Consider the following 13,936-nt stretch of genomic DNA (forward strand, 5'->3'; position numbering starts at 1 on the left):
AAGTCTCTCCTTCATGTTATTTCCAAAGTTGTCTCTTCTTGGTGTAATTCCCCCCGAGGATTATGGAAGCAGGGAGCTAGCTTTCATTTGGGGATGAAGTCATAGGTAATACATCATCAGATTTTCAGTTATGGCAGGAACTCAAGCCTTCTCAAAGATTTCCTGGTATGAAGAGCACTCCTTTCCAAGGTTACATTTCAAGTGCCCACATTAGCAAGTTCTTGTCATTAAAATAGAAAACAGGCTTGAAGTGGGGGGAGGTGGGTGGCTATTCCTGGTAGGCCAGCTATTGCAGTTGGCTGTGGGTTCAAGCCATCAGGGAGAGAACACAGGAGACATTCTTTCTATCAGTGCTATGTTTGCTTTGTTTCTTTACAAGCTGGATATAAATACACAGATGGACAAACAGACACACTGAGAAAGAAGTCTGATTCCTAGACAAAATAAAATTGTATATAAAAATAAAATCTCTTCTTATGTCGTTGTTCAAAGGGGAAAATAATTCTTTCCAGAATATGATCTTTTCCTGTCCTGCTGAATGCTTACACTTTTCTTGAAGAAATACCAGAGTAAGATACATATTCTTTCTAATAGAAGCACAGGAGAACCATCTAGACCTTTTTCCTACCCACCCCACTGGTTTGCCGACTCATAGACTTAGGGATTTGTACTCACAAGCCAAAGGTTAGTTTGCAAAGAACAACTTTTCTGCACCCGTTGTCCAAATTAGTTTGTTAAATGCATTTTCATTTGGCTCAAAGAATAATGTTTTAACTTAAGGAGCATGTAGAAAATGAAACTTCAAGGTGAATAATAAATTATGTCAACAGAGAAAGCCAGTTTGGCTTGGATGGATGATTACGGCATCCTTATCACTGATGCCTTTATTCAGGATTTTAAATACATCGGACCAACAAGTGGATCCCTGCAGACCCTCTTCATACTTGGTCTTAGTCTTAGCAATATTGGGCTTTTCCTGAGGTGCAGGCCTGCTTTTGTTTTATGGACACTGACTTATTTCTAACTAAATCTCCCTTTTGGTGTGGACTGCTGGGAAGCTTACAGCCTAATGAGAACCACAGCAACAGCACTGGTGAGAAAGCTCACAATCACAAATAAGCGATCTCACCACATGTGTTGCACACAGTAAGGACATTCTTTCCAACAAGAATGGTTCAGCCAGGAGTCCATGACTCTCTTAGATCAACTACGGTTCATCCTCCTGATGAACTGAGCATAGGACACTTGATAGCAGCACAAAACTGGGGCTCTGTAGAAGGAAGAAGGGCAGGATGACTGCTGTGTAGACAACCACAGTTGTGTGGCTGCCTGCCTGGCAGTGTGTGAGTCCTCACAAAAGGCATTTTTTAATTGGCCTCATTTCTGAATCTATTTTCTATCTCTACCCTGCTTTTCTTTTGAATGTTTACTATTTACTTGTAATGTATGTTATTTTGCTTATTCCGAGAACAAATCTATTAATAAGTAGAAATAATAGAAGAAAGATTCAGAACATGTTTTATATAGAGATGTATAATAATTTTGAAATATAAAGGTATTAATCACTTTGTATGGCATATGTTCAGTGAAAATGAGTTTTCATTTCATCTTATAAACAGGGCACCCAATAATATTTGATTTTTGGCGGGGGGTAAGGAAGAAACGTGTTATTTTAAATTAGCTAGAAATTTTCTCTAGGTCCTCCTAGGACCATCAGTTCACCTTTGAACTTTCTTTGTTTTGAGATAAATGACTTTAATTGTCCTGTCAGCTTTTGAAACATAAAGCAGGAGAAAGCTACTTCCTTGAAGACAGAGGTAATTTTTCTGAAGAGCTACCTAAGCTGACTGTGCCTTTAGTGGGACCATGCCTCTGAGAAGATGGCAAATACTTTTGGGAAGTCCTTCAACATTATTGTTTGTTCTTAGCAAATATGTGTATATCGCCTTGTCAAGAATATGCTCACCAATGTCATAAGACCCAGGCCAGGGTTTCCTGGCTCGACCTGGTATCTCTAGGTTACACGCAACTGTAACCGAGCAGGACCTGTGGGGCCTTCCAAGGTCAGACCCCCTCCCCCATGTCTCCTGCTGCAGCTCCTCTCTGAAGTACCCAGATAATAGTATTTCAGCTTTGCTGAAACCCTTCGGGGAGTTCAGAGTTTTCTTGGGCATGAGCCACCCCATCCTCCTTGCTTGGCCCTGCAATCAACCTTTCTCTGCTCCATACTTCGATGTTTCAGTTTGTTTTGGCCTCATGGTGCCGTGGGCACACAAACTTGCCTTCGTAACACAACTTTCAGTCACACCTGGACTGATGACTGTTGTAATTGCTGTCTCAGGGCTTTTGAGACACAACTGTTCACTCATTCATTCAGGGAACTTTCTAAACACCTCCTATGTGCCAGGCACTCGGCTGGGTGCTGGAGAAAGTGAGCGAAATGAGCCACAGCCCCTCTTCTCTCTTGGAGCTCTTCCAAGGCAAAGGTATTCATCAAAAAATCACTTTAATGAATATAAACTTGAAAACTGAGATGAGTGTTCAGACAGAAGGGATTTCTCATGTGTAACAACTTAAATTAAAGGCCTGGAAGTTCAAGAAAAGGCCTCTCTAAGGAATAGATGGTTAGGCTGAGGTAGATAGACTGAGTGGACCTAAGTAGGAGGGGAGCGGAGGGACGTGATGTGGTGAATGCGCTTGAGGAGGAGAGAACCTGCGGGGCTCTGGTGCAGAGCGCCGGTGGGGAGCTGCTGAGAAGCAGCTGGAGGGGCTGGTAAGGACCCACCACAAGGAGCTGTGGACTAGGGGGCATGGGCTACCTTGGAAGGTTATAAGTGGCTGGGGAGGGTCTGCACTTTGAGATAATGCCTCAGTGTGGAGAATGGATTGCAGAGAGCCCAGGTGGACACAGAGACTAGTTAGAAGGCTATAGCAGGGATCAAGACAAAGATGACCAGAACAGAGCAGTGGCAATAAAGGTAAACTGAAGTGGGCCACTTGGGAGATATTACTCGGTAGGGAAAGTAGACAAGGCCAAGAGATTGATTGCTGGGGGTGGGAGATGAGGGAAGAGGTACCAGGAATGACTTGTAAATTTCTAGTTTGAAAGTTAGATGAAAGTTTGTGCCTTCATTAAATTTAAAAACCCTAAAGAACAGCAGGTTTGGAGGGGATGATGCTCCAAACTCTGTCTTGGATGTGAAACTTCCACATGGAGAGGTATACTAGTGGATTAGAAATGAGAATCTGAAACTCAGAGAGGCTTGGACCACATAAATCCATTTGGGAGGCACTGATGGTAACATGATGGTCAGAAATAAATTTGCCTGAGGAGAGTATGAAGTAAGAGAGCTGGGCCCAAATTTGAGCCCCAAGGACTTCCATCCATCATTAGTGGTCAACTAAGGTACTATAACCCTGGAAAGGACGCAGAGAAGAAGCAGCCAGAGATATAGCAGGTGGCTGTCAAATGGTATCTAAACAAAAGATATTTTCAGTCAATGACTCTACGTCAAAACTCAACCAGAAGGAATCGTTTGAATAAGTACAGCCCGTTATTTTCAGGATAGCCTGCAATTAATTCTGTTGAATGTATTCATAACCCATCTCTTTCCAAGAAAGACTTGGCATGGCGGGTAACTGGTAAATATTCTAGAGAACTTCGTGTGTCTTCCTCCCCTCCCCCACCCAGTTGTTAACCCAATGATTAAAAACTTCTCATTACTGTCCACAAGGTGGTGCTATGAGAGTGACTTTTTCAACTTCATTATCAAAAGTAATTATCAAAGTAAATGTGGTCAGTTGAGTCACACACAAAAAATAGCAAGTAATTATAAAATTGATGTAATGGATATTTCACCTTTGTGATACCTAGGATTGGTGTCACTAAGCTTGATGGGTAGTATTGCTCTAAACTAGAAGCCTTCCTCTCCCTTCCACTCCAGTGGGGGGGGGGGCAGCAAGAACTATAAATGTTAGCTCTAAAATAGCTCCATTTGTACCACCACCGTCCTGGTACAAACACCATTATTTCTCAGCTGGACTATTAAAATAGCTGCCCAAGTGCTCCCCCTCACCTCCTCTCTCGTTCCCTTCTAATTCTTTTTCAACACAACAGTTATCTTTTAAAATTCTGAATCTGATCATATTATAGAAATGTCATTTTTATGTACTTAGAACAAAATGCCAAAATCTTAACATGATCTCCAAGAGTCTGTGGGATTTAGCTCCTGATTTACCTCATACCACGCTCTTCATCACCATGCCCCACCTAAGCCAAGCTCATCCCCACTTGAGAGCCTTTGCACATGCTGTTCCTTCAACCCGCAATACCCTTCATCCCGTCTCATTCTTCAGATCAGAGAAGCCTTCTCTGACACCATGGCCCATCTAATATGACTCCCTGGTTTGTCTCTCTTAGCACCTGTTCTCTTATACATCTCCCACCATGGTGGTTTATAATTACATACTTATTTGTATGCTTATGTGTTAAATGCCTAACTACCCACTAGACCAATGGTTCTCAAACTTCTTGGTCTCAGGACCCCTTTATGCTCCAAAAAGTTATCAGTGACCCCAAAGAGCTTTTACCTGGGTTGTTCTATTAATATTTATCCTGTTAGAAATTAAAGCTGAAATTTTAAATATTTATTCATTCATTTAAAATAGCAATAATTAACCTATTACATGTTCACCTAAAATATTTTATGAAAAACAACTATATTTTCCAAAGGAAAAAAATTAGTGAAAGCAGTGGCATTATTTTATATTTCTGTAAGTGTGTTTAATGGCCAATTTAATATGAGATGGCTATACTCTCATATCTTCCTCTGATTTCAATCTGTTGTGATATGCTTTTAGGCTGAAATACATTAAGAAAATATGGTATTTAGATATTTAGCTGGAAAACAAAGGAGAAATGTAATGGCTTCGTGGCTATCCTTCTTTGATACTACACCAAAACTCTACAAGTAGTTATTTCTTAAAGGTTAGTTGCAATGTGGAAAGTGAAACAGTATCAATGAGCTTTTTGAACTCTGATATACTAAAATCCATTGGTGTATCTTTCACTTCTAATGCACCTTTTCTGGGCATTAGTCATTTGGAAAATATTGGTTTGTTGAATTCTGAAGATCATTAAGCACTGTCATATTTCCTAACGCCATATCAAAAACTCACATTAGTTACTAATGAACTATTGCTACATGCAACAATACAGAAGGAGCTCATAAACATAATGTTGAAGGAAAGAAGCCAGACAGGAAATGGCACATGCTACATGGTTCCATTTACATATAATTCAAAACAGATAAAACTAATCTGTGGTGATAAAGATCAGAGAGTGGTTACCTTTGGGTGCAGCAACTAGGAGGAGTACAAGGGGACTGAGGGGTGCTAGTAATGTTATATTTCTGGGTGCTGGCTACACAGCTGTGCTAACATGCAAAAATTAATTAAAATTATACATTTAAATCTATGCTCTTTTATATATGTATATTACAGTTAATAAAAATATTTTTCTGAAATAGGACATTTGAGGATAGACATATTAATCAATAGAAGGGAACTGCTGAGTCCAGAAGTAAGCTCTAAAGTTCATGGTCAATTGATTTTTGACAAAGAGGCCAAAACAATTAAATGGGAGAAAGAAGTCTTTTCAATAAATAGTGGTGGGACAACTGGATATCCACATGCAACAGATGAAGTTGGACCCCTATCTCACACCGTACAAAAAATTTAACTCAAAATGGGTCACAGATTCAAATGTGAAAGCTAAAAACTATAACACTCATAGAAGAAAACATATGAATAAATCTGTGATTGTGTATTAGGTAATGACATCTTAGGTACAATACCAAAAGCACAGGCAATAAAAGAAAAGTAGGACTTCTCAAAATTAAAAACATTTGTTCTTCAAAGAACACCATCAAGAAAAGATAACCACAGACTGGGAGAAAGTATGTGTGAGTTATGCATCTGACAAGAGACTTGTACCCAGAATATATAAAGAACTCATATAACTCAAAAATAAGAAGACAACCCAGCTTTAAATGTGCAAGTGATTTGAATAGAGATTTCTCCAAAGAATGTATACAAACAGCTAAACCAGCACACAAAAAGATCTTCAATATCATTAGCCATTAGGGAAATGCAAAGCAACACCACAAGAGATACTACTTCTCACCCACTAGGATGGCTATAATTAAAAAACAAGTGTTGGTGAGGCTGCTGATTGCTTATTACATTGCTGGTGTAAATGTAAAATGGTGCAACCACTTTGGAAAACAGTTTGGTAGCTCCTCAAAATGTTAAATACAAAGTACAAACATCATCCAGCAATTCCTCTTCTACATATATACCCCAGAAAAGCAAAAACCTATGTCCACACAAAAACTTCCAAACAAATATTTATATCAACATTATTTATGATAGTCGAAAAGTGGAAACAACCCAAAGGTCCATCAACCGATAAATGGATAAACAAAATATCATATATTCATACAATGGAATATTATTCAGCCATGAAAAGGAGTGGCATATATAGTACATCATAGTTGCCTATAACAGAGATGAACTTCAAAAAGTTATGCAAAGTGAAAAGAAGTTAGTCACAAAAGACTACATGTTGTATGATCCCATTTATATAAAAAGACCAGAAGAAGCAAATCAATAGAAGCAGAAAGTAGATTAGTGGCTGCCTAGGGCAGGGAGAAGGAAAGCATACTTAAGGAACATGGGTGGAGAGTGACTGCTAATGGGTACAAGGTTTCTTTGGGGGATGAGGAAAATGTTGTAAAATTAGATCATAGTGTTGGATACACACTGAAGAACATGTGAATAAGTAAATTTATGGAATGGAAGTTGTATCTTAACAAAGCTGTCTATGAAAAAATAGCTATATATAAGGGGGTAATAACACCAGTCATTTGAAAGGGGCCATAGGAAAATAATAACGATCTGATAGATTTCCAGAGACAAAAAGTCTTTGCCTCTGACCAACAGGCTTTGAGAGGCATTACTGTGGGAAAATTTCATCACCTTCCTTCTCTCCAACATAATCAACACAGCTCCCTAAAAAGAAACTGGTATTTTGGCCCATTTCACACCCTGCAGTCAGACCCTCCCCTACTTGATTAAGCCCCTTTCACCTCTAATTAGCCTTTGTTTTGCATGAGATTACAGCCCCAGGGGAAGGATGCAACTGGCCCCTTCCTCTCCCAGAAGACCCCAGGCTCACTGCACTCTTTCCCCCTCCTCCCCTTGGTGCTTGAATGGATGACCACCATCTGCATGAGATGTGCTGCGGGATCTCAACGCACAGGAGCAGCCCAGGAAGCCACATTGTGCAAGAACTAATCAGACTTGACCAGGCAGAAAGACAGGGGAGCGCTGACAGGCAAAACAAAAGTGGCAGGTGAGCAACCTGCTTGATTGCTACTTAAAAGAAAGACAGATTCACTAACCAAGCAATTTAAATCCAAAGGGGAGGAAAGAGGTGTGCAAATGAGTTGGCTAAGTGAACTCGACCCATCACTGTAGAAAGTAAAAATAGCCCCTGACTACTGGGTGGTTTACAGGACAGTCTCAGAACACAAACAGTTCCGGATCACTGACTGGATGCGAGCAGGCGCACTCTGAGTCATTTCCGACTTGTGAATCCCGCTCACAGTAACATCAGATGTACTCCAGAGCCTGAATTTCCTGGGTAATAAAAAGGCACAAAGTTGTTAGGTGCCCATAGCAGTAATCACTGCTTAAAGTCGTTTGCAGCTGCCCCGGCTATTGGCATATAAAATGAAAAGCCAATTTGGAGGCTTTTCTTTACCATGAGATTTCCCATTTCAAAAAAGGAATGATACACCACAGAAAATCCTTTGCTCCTTGCGATGATCTAGGTCACTGTGCCCTGCATACCCAGGTTGAGGCTGCTAGCATAGTAGAAAGGAAGAAATCGTTACCCAAGGATTTAATAGATCCAAGGACATAAGGTGTGACAGACCTCCTTGTTCTCCCCCTCAATGTGGTACCCCTCTTCAGGAACAGCCAAAGAAATCTGTGTGAACAACAGCCCAGGCCACACCTGGACTGTTTTTTTTGTTTTGTTTTCCCCCAGTTTTTACTCCCCCCAAATCCTCAGAGAGCTTTTTGAGAGTTTGGTTTACATGGAGTCTGCTGCTGAGTAAATAACTCTTAAAGCCGTGGAGTCCCTTCCGTTCTTCTCTGCACCTCCTTTGAGTCATCCTTTGGTGTGAGAGATACTGAATGTCTAACTAGAGATATTAAATACTAACTAGTCATTTGATGTGGCTGGAAAGGTATCCTTTTGTGATCTAATCAAACCAGTTCCTTTTTTTCATGAAAATAATAGGGAATGAAGCAAGGGTGACGCTATGGATGTGTGTGAGAGATAAAGACAGACAGAAAGAACGAACCTCCAGAGTATCTCAAGATAGTCTGGTAAGGGGCAAGCTGCCCAGAGAGTTAAGCCGAGAAGAAAGAGAACAGCACAGCTCAGTAATTGTGCACATGTTTCCTAGAAAGACGTAACAGATACCTGCTTGGACAGAAAAGCTGACTTCTTGTCATGAGTCTGGCTTGACGTTTGGTACCGGAAGAAAACAGCATTTCCTCCTTGAGCTTCAGTTTTCTCACTTTTAATAATGACAACCCACCAGGAACACCCAGAACTAGTAGGATGACAGCAATTACAGCAACTACTTTAGGCTCCTTCAGACAACAGTGAAACAATCATCAAGGGAAGGGGAAAAAAGGATTCATGCTTTAGCGGCAAGTTAACAGTTAAGAACTTGGCATGGTTTCAAACACCACGTGTCCATGCATTTTAAAGACTTGGTAATAAAGACGATAGATGACGTTTACTAACGTGGACTTAGGTCCACACTCTGCCAATTGTTTTCTCTCTCCTTCCCACCCCTGCTTCGCCAAGTATGAAGATTTTCTACTTACCAAATTTTAAAAGTGATCATTTCATTCATGCAAATGGCCTTGACATAAATTGAATGTTTTTAGAGCATCAGTAAACGTTCTGAGTGTGACCCAAAAAGGCTGCCTATGAAATGATAGTAGGATTGTGTTATCAGGCACATAATGACTCAAAATTAAGTTTGTTATTAAGTTACAACAAAGGGCACCCTGTGTGTGCAAGTTACAACTATAGGAAACGGCTTTTCACTTAGACTCCTTGGAATGGAACTGAAAGCAAGACGGCAGAGAGATTGAGACTTATACAAAGGCCACTGTCCACACTGACTGGGTCTTTCCCTCAACACTCCTGCACCTGAACAGTCTGCTAGCCGGCCCACCCCGACCTCCACCTGAGCCCCACAACACCCTGGGAACCTCTCACCCCTTCCTTCCAGCAACCAGGAACAGGGAAGCATCCATTGCAACCTTCCTATTAGGTCAAATCCCAGGAGCCCTCAGCTACCACAGAGGGTGTTCACACTTAATCAGAAGTCTCACACTTCTACCAGCTACCATACGTGCTTCTTTAATCTGGGGTTTAAATCCCCACTTGAAAACAGCTTCAGAATCCAGTGTTGTATTGGAAATGCTGTTTACATAGCAAGAGAAAGAATCACAAACAAAGCACATGACGGATCTCTGGACTGACACACCTCTGTCACTACAGTTTTCATAATCAAAATGAAATGGAATAGATGGCATTTAAATTTTGTTAGGTTTGCAACATGCTTTCCCATGTATCAGCTATTGTAAGCTTCACAACAATCTTGAGTTTAGATTTAGTAACCAGTTTTCCAGGTGAGGAAATGGATTCAGAGAAGGGTAAGCAAGCTGCCTGAAGTCTCACATCTGGTAAATGGCAAGGCCAGGACTTGAAGCTTCTGGTTGGCCTCCGGAATTCTTCCCCCACGCTGCCCCCACCTTCTGCCCCCTGTATGTGCTACATCAGTGGAAGGTACATGGTTCACCAGGGAAGAAGGGGTGGAGGAGCGAGGCCAGCACATCTTTTCTAAAGGCCCTTTGACCAGAGTGCCTGGCACAGCTCCTGAATCAGAGTCTGAGTCTTGAGGGTTGATGGGAAGGGGGACTTCAAAGTTGAATGCAGTTCTGACCCCAAACAGTGCCCTTAAAGAGTCCATAGCAGGATAATCAACTTTTGGAATCTTTCTGAAAGACACCAGGACTCCTCTGTTTTCCCCAGCAAAAAGTGAATGCTGACCCAGTGGCCACTGGTCCTTGTTTGCACAGCACTCATTCATTCATTCATTTATTGTCTGCCCTTCCTCACTAGGATGTAAGCTCTGTGAGAACAGGAATTTTCTCTATTTTGTTCACAGGTTAATCTCAGCACTTAAAACAGTGCCTGGCACATCATAAGCCCTGATTAAAAAAAATGTTGAATAAATATAGGGATCCTATAACCTGTGCCTATTTTTACCAAATTATATCTCACCACCACATGTATTAAGGCCATGGGCAAAATCCCCAGAAAAGGGAAACGTGGTGGGAGGGAGCTTCCCCAGAAGGGGGCGCTCTTGGCACTAGGGGCCCAGATTAAGGGGCAGGAGGAGAGGGAGGAAGAAGCAGTGGCTTAATTAATGAGCACAGTTTTTTTACCTTATAATTAAACCCCCCCAAATCAACCTGGTTCTCTAAGAATTTTCACAAGTGCGAAAAACCTGGATACCAGAAGCCTTATTCAGTAACGTTTAGAGAACATATTGCTTGGTATGATCTCAGTTTTAAGTGTGTAATGGGGCGTACTTCAGTTACTTATCTACTACTGACTTAGAAAATGCTCCCAGAAGTTCTCTGTAGGCAAAGATAGGAGGTGCCCTCAGAGCAGATCTCTGTCACCCCTGGTCACTTGAGGCACTGCTGTCCTGCAGCTGGCTGGACTCCCACTGCAGAGGCTGCCAATTGTGTGTGTCTGCCCCTAACTCCCAGCAGTGGCATCATCTGGAGAGACTGAAATTGGTGAGAGTGTTTCCGTCACAGAAATTAGCAAACAAAAAATCAGGGCTTCTTATTTATTCAGAGATCTGTTAGTTAAACATTTGCCAATGGACTACTGCCCGAGGGGCCCTGTTAACAACAGAAATGTAGGCAGGGGCCATCCATGCCCCTGGAGAAAAAGGTGTAATTGGTCCCTACCTTTCTTGGAGCTTGGCAAAACCTCCCCCTTCCCCTAGTAGGTAGGACAGAGGACTGTGGGGATGAGTAGATCTATGAATATACAGTATCCAAGCTCCTTCTGGGTAAGAAGGTACTGTAATGTCCCACCCCTGCTTGCTGAATTTCAACGTAGAGAGATTTGTTAGAAGAATCATGGTGTGATCCCAAGCAAGACTTGGTACTATGAGCAAAGGGCAATGAGGTTATGGTATAAAATTACCCTGAGAAAAAGAGGCTAGTTTAGAGCTGGTCCAGACTCAACACAAAGGATTCGAGGGTTTGGGATGGGTTACAGACTTCCCAGCTGTGCCGTTCCTCAGCTGTTTCAAACTTTGGGACTTCATGACTGTGAACCTGAAGCTAACATGTGAAGCACTTCTGTAAGGCTTCAGAGAGCACCGAGGTCACCCATCCAAAAGTACAGAGGCAGTCTTCAAGAGCAATTCTGTGATGCAATGAGCGAAAGAGGAATGATCACAGATTCTGGTGTTATCATGCCTGGCATCTGACAACAGAACTGAGCCACCCTATCCCAAGCAAGCTCCCGGAGTTTTTCCGCAAATAAGAGTGGGGAGTGCGGCATCCTACGGAACAGAATTCCAGGGGGAGGTTTGGGCTTCTTGCTCACAAGGCAGTACGGGTGCTCAAGCAATCATGTGATCAGCAGAGAACATGTCATATGTACATACAGAAGAAAACACACTCAAGTAGTAAGAATGAATATCGTGAGATGACGGTACGGTGGATGATTTCCTTTACACTTTGTTTTTTACAGTTCTATAAGGTAAGTAAGTCCTGGGGGGAGCTCAAGTGGTGGAGCGCATGCTTAGCATGCACAAGGTCCTGGGTTCAACCCCAGTACCTCCTCTAAGAATAAATAACTAAACCAAATTACCTTCCCCCCCTCAAAAAAAGTAAATCTTGAGCCGCTGTGTTTTGCTATTGTATCAAAAACATTCAAGCTCCTCCTAATGGCAGGAAGATGCTCCCACACCCAGAGGGTTGCCCCTTTAGGGCTAATAAGGGAACCACGTAGACTGCTCCCTCCAGGATCCGCTCCACTCAGGGCAGCGTGCAGGCTCAGCAAGCGGCTGACCGTGGGGGCCGACCATGGGGCTTGGGAAGGTGATGGGCTGTCACCAGCCTCAGCAGGACAGGGAAGAGAAGCACAATCGCAGCCAAGAGCCACAGACTCCTAGACCCAGGCAACACCACAAAGGTCACCTACGCCAGCTGCTCCCGGCAAGTTCTCAGCACTGAATTTGGTGAGTGGGACTACAGCTGATCTTTTTATCTTTCTCTTAAATTTTCTTTAATGTCATGTTGTCACAATTAAATGAATAAAAGGCAGAAACCAAGACTGGCCAACAGGTTAACCGTAATAAGATCTCTTCTGAGTTCTATTTATAGTAGGGACTCCACCGTCGAGATGAGATGCTTGTGCCTTGCTGAGTCTCTGGGGGAGAATTTTTGTGGGTTTGAGGTGGGGGAGAGGGACTTTCATCCTAACATTAACCTGACTCTAGAGAGACGTGTCACCAACTCCTGAAAGCCGTGAGAAAGCTCGATGCCGGCAGCCCCACCTCCCTGCCTGCCCCCACCCCCGCCCATGCCAATGACAGCTCCTCTGTGAGAGACGGAGGCCAGGGCAGGAACCACTGAACCGCAGACTTTAATAACTCTCTCTCTACATGCTAACATGGGATCAATGAGATCTAAATTGAAATGTGTGGTTGAATGGCTTTCTGAAAATGTCCTGTGCCTCTAAGTCTTTGCAGAAGTTAAAACCTCCTCCAGGGAAAGAGGGTGGAGGGGGGAGCACTCATGCGGATGGCTATGTGCACCTCGCCCTTTTCACAGAGACAGCAGAGGAGAATGGATTTATGCCACTGGTGGAAGGGGAAATGGGATCTGAGGAAACAAGGTGTTCCCCAGAAAGCAGGGTCTGAGAGGCGAAGGCTTCTGTATTTCTCCTTTATTTAGGGGTGGCAACTCCCATGGAGCAGGAGGGAGGGACACGGGGAGGGAGGCAGGGAAGGAGGATGAGACACGTGGAGGACACAAGATGCTTGACCTCTGGCCACTCCCCTGAGAAGCCATTGAAAATGCACCTCAGAACCTCCACCTGGGTGACAAAGGGACAAAAATGTATCCAGCAGCCCCCGTCTCAGAGTGAAGGTCCACCCCAGAGGGTGTTACCTGCCCTGGACTTCCGGTTGTGTACGTGTGGGCACCAAGGGGGGCTTCCGTAACTTCCCATGCCTCAGCGTCAACAGGGAAGCCCCAGGACAGAAGGCAAGAGATCCGAGGCGCAGGCGCAGCTGGTCACCACTGTAGCCACTGGAGCTGGAGATGTGGGTTGGTCGTTACCTGGCTCGACCCTGCACATGCCTCAAATATCAGGTCAGATACAATCTAATCCAGGAAACCTCCTCTGACAGGCCCCTCCTCCATGGTTCTACTAGATCGATTCACTTAATAATACATACACTGACAAACGATTCCAGCCAGAAAATTATTAAAGGCTTTAGAGCCTATAAAATAAATGACTATTTAGTAAACTAAAACTTCAGCACTCCACACGTTGTTTTAACTTAATATGCCCAAGACAGACTCTCCAGTGACTTTTTCTCTAATTTTTTTTGAGGAGGAAGATAATTAGGTTATTGATTTACTTATTTTTAGAAGAGGTACTGGGGATTGAACCCAGGATCTTGTGAATGCTAAGCATACGTTCTACCACTTAAGCTACACCCTCCCCCAGACTCTCCAGTGA

At 42.9% G+C, this 13,936-nt stretch overlaps 1 protein-coding gene across 2 annotated transcripts in view; it reads right to left on the bottom strand.

The window, feature by feature from the left end:
* The window catches only part of MED12L (mediator complex subunit 12L), a 625,134-nt gene that overhangs the window by 482,652 nt on the left and 128,546 nt on the right, over positions 1-13,936 (bottom strand). The window lies entirely within an intron of this gene.

This window comes from Camelus bactrianus, chromosome 1 (assembly GCF_048773025.1).
Source record: "Camelus bactrianus isolate YW-2024 breed Bactrian camel chromosome 1, ASM4877302v1, whole genome shotgun sequence".
In the NCBI taxonomy this organism is placed as follows: Eukaryota; Metazoa; Chordata; class Mammalia; order Artiodactyla; family Camelidae; genus Camelus; species Camelus bactrianus.